This window comes from Octodon degus, unplaced genomic scaffold (assembly GCF_000260255.1).
Source record: "Octodon degus isolate 3935 unplaced genomic scaffold, OctDeg1.0 scaffold00004, whole genome shotgun sequence".
NCBI lineage: Eukaryota > Metazoa > Chordata > Mammalia > Rodentia > Octodontidae > Octodon > Octodon degus.
The window spans coordinates 11,730,739-11,734,439 of NW_004524580.1; the positions used below are offsets into that span (position 1 = coordinate 11,730,739).

The 3,701-nt window shown below is 44.4% G+C and overlaps 1 pseudogene; it reads right to left on the reverse strand.

The window, feature by feature from the left end:
- Nucleotides 1–2,644: 2,644 nt before the first annotated feature.
- LOC101565415 lies at nucleotides 2,645–3,245 on the reverse strand (annotated as a pseudogene).
- Between the last annotated feature and the right edge of the window lie 456 nt (nucleotides 3,246–3,701).

Genomic DNA, 3,701 nt, shown 5'->3' on the forward strand with positions numbered 1-3,701 from the left:
TTTAAGCCTCCACAAACTGTGAGCTAAATAAGCCTTTCCTTTCTTAATTTTGGATGTAAGGCATTTTGTCTCAACAAAGAGAGAAAAATAACCAAGACATGATATTGATCATGTCAGCAACCTCATCTGTTCTGGTGCTAACTTTATATATTGTTAAACCTGGATAAAAATTTAATATCTTTAAAAAGCATTTTGTTCTGCTTTTTGACCCCCACTTTCACTGTAACACTGATTGAATTCACTGAGAAGTACCCATACCTCATCTTTAATTTTGGTTACTCTGAAATGTCCTCCACTGGATAAATCTTCCAGCACATTTCTGGACATGAGTAAAATACAAATAACTTTTTTTTTTTGTCCAAAGCATAACACATGGCTGATCGCCCAACTGCCAGTGGAATCTTTGCTGCCAAATGAAAACTTCCAAACTTCCAAATTAGGCTTTGTTCTAAGGCTTCACTAACCCACACAACAAAGTCTCTCTAAATCTTCCTACATTAAGTTTTCCAATTATTTTTAAACCACATGGTTATGTACAGCGGGGCAAGAACCTCACCTCTTTGTCACCAATGTTGTGTGCCATTCAGCTTTCCTGTTGCTTGACACACCATGCAGTAAGACTAAATTAGGAAAGATTGAACCTGGTTTATGTTCTAAGGTGAGGCAGCCTGTGGTTCACTGGCTCCAAGGCAGAAGGTTCAAGGCACAAGGGGTAGAGAAGCAAGCTGTGTAGTGCACAGAGGCTGAGAGTCAGAGCACTGAATAGTGCCAGAGAGGAAGGTGCAAGGGAGGAGACGAAACAAGCCACGCCTCGGCGACACTTGGGTCTCCACCAGTTCCCCAGCACATCCCAGAGCTGAGCAAGTTGATGTGCCTTCCTAACCACCACACCCTCCAATATGCAGTTTTGATGTAGTTGTCATTTTTTTGTTTTAATAAGCATTTGATTTATGCCACATTGTTCTATTTTATCCTCTTCATAATAAATCCATTTTATTGTTGCTTGCATTTCTGTCATTTGCTTGGTGAACTTGATTTATGAGGCAGAATTATCATATGAATTAAATTGCCATGTGAATTAACTTACCCATTTCGTATGGTGAATTCAATTTTTTTTTTCTTTCCTTTATGTATTTGGTACAGGGTCTCACTATACAGCTTGTATTCATAATAATCCTCCTATTTTCAGCCCCTCCAATGCTGGGATTGCAGACATGTCCCACCAGGCCCAGGCTGGCTTAGTGCACACAGGGGTGGGGCTGACATAGCATGTGGTGCAGCAGGTCAAACCCAACCCCTACTCCTGCCTAAGCAGGCACTTAGTCAGCTGAGCTATCTTGCCAGCCCTGGTGAATTCAACTTTCAAATAAACTTAACAAAAGATATTTTCTAAATAAAAGTCCATATTCTTTTACAAAATACTATCAATTGATATTTAAGATATGTTGTTGGGCCAGCCAAATAGCTCAGAGGATTAAAGCATCTGCAAGCAGGCAGAGGGACTGGGTGTTCCATCCCGGGGCCTGCTGTGCTGGCTTCTCACCCCCACCCCCCAGGGAGGGGAGCGGGTGATGAAACAACAATTGAGACTGCAAGAGGTGGTACGTGCCTGTAATCTCAGCACTTGGGAGGTTGTAAACAGGTGGATCACTACAAGGCCGGTCTAGTAGTGAGACCCTGAACACTCTTCCCTAAAAAATAAATAAATAAATAAATAAATAAGGGGTAAGAGGTTCTACAACACCAAATAAATCAATTCTGAAGATTCCCACGGTAAATTTAACAGTTCCAGCTTCTTAAGTGTTTATCAAAATATAAGAGAAAAAAAGTAGAGGTCGTCTTTTCTGATGGCAAATCAGACCCTTACAGGCTGAGGGAGGAAGTTGCTTCACATATGGAGGTGGAGGTGCTCCAAGTCTATGGTCTGGAGTGGACCAACTAACCCAGCTTGCACGCGCTCCTGCTGCTGAGACCCAGACCTGGACCAATGCATATCCCGAGCGGGCACTAGGAACAGGCTGTCACTCCAGCTGCGCGCTGACCGAGGGGGAGGGTGGGCTCGGAACCCCTCATAACCCTCCCCGCTACTCCGAGCTGACCATGCGAGCGTGAGTACAAGCACAATGCTACGGAATGCAGGTGACCCAAAGATTGGCGGGCCACAGGGTCTCAACTGTGGCCGTGCAGTAGATGGCATTTGTTTGTCACATCTCTGCAATTCACAGAGGAACAGCTGAGCCGATGATCAGGCTGAACTGCACTAGGAATCGCCTCCCTTCTGTGTGTTCAGGTGTTCTCCTCACCTTGTAATTTCTGACTATTTTTAAAAATGCACTGAGTTTGGGTTATACACCAACCACCAAGTGGATCCTAACACCAATCTACAGCTCAGTGAAAGGCCAGCTGTCAGGCCAGGTGCCCATGCACCCAAATCCCTTCTCAGTACCAACAGATTTTTTTCTTTACAATACAAAAGCTGAGTAACATTGCATAGGAGTATCAGAAACTGCCTCCAGGGAAACAGAAACTATTTACATTAAATAAAAACCTGGCTGCAGGCTGCATCTGTAAATGTACAGCAGAATGAGTGCACACTGTGACCAACCCATGGAGACAGCTTCTGGCACTGAGGACCACAGAGTCGCTACCTTTGCCACATTCGAGGAAAGCGGAGGACGGAGGAGGAGGAAGTGAGCGAAAAGGGTATCTTCCGGAGCTGATTGGAGAGCCAGTCCAGTCCTTCACAGAGCCCGTCCCCACTGGGGGCCCAGGTGGCCTGAATGAACCAGTTCCTGTGGCATAGAGAGTACAGCCCCAGCTTGTCTGTGACTTCAGCTGCACTCATGGTGTGGGGAGGTCCTGCTTGTTGACAAACACGAGGAGGACGGTGTCCCTGACCTCGTCCTCAGCCAGAATCCTCATGAGCTCCTCACGGGCCTCGTTCACACGCTTGCTGTCGTTGCTGTCATCCTGAAAGAATCAAGCCTTGGATGTTCTAGAAGTAGTGGCACCACTGTGGTCAAATCTTGTCTTGACCACCAACATCCCACACAGTGAAGCTGATGTTCCTTGTATTCAGCAGTCTCCACATTGAAACCTATGGTAGGAATGGTGGTCACAACTTCATCAAGCTTCTGTTTATAAAGAATCATCACCTTTCTGGAAGCATCCAAGTCCACCATGAGAATGCGCATTTCTTTTTTGCTAAAAAGGCCCTTGAAGAGGTTTGCCAAGATATTCCCCATGCTTGTGGTTGTGTGGTACCAACACTGGCCAGAGACCTCAGAGGTAGCTGCCCAGAGCCTCTTTAAGTTCTTTAAATGAATTCTTTACTTAAATACCACAACAATCTTCAGGGGAATGAATTATTCCTATTCTCCTATATGATGAACAAAGTAGCATTCCTCTGATCTAGTAGTTCTACTGGATCTAGTAAGAACTACTGGACTATATAATTTACGTATTTGAAATATATTCTTTTCCTTTCTTTTTTTTTTGGAGGGAGTGGTGGATCTTTTTGAGACAAGTGCTTACTATGCAGTTCAGGCTAAACTTGAGATCACTTTGCAGCCCAGGCTGGCTGGTCTCGAACTTGCTACAATTCTCCTGCTTCAGTCTCCATTAATTCATTCTATTACTCATGCAGCTGTATGGTTTCCAAGGCGAGTGGACTCATTAGGTTTTATTTATTTATTTATTTA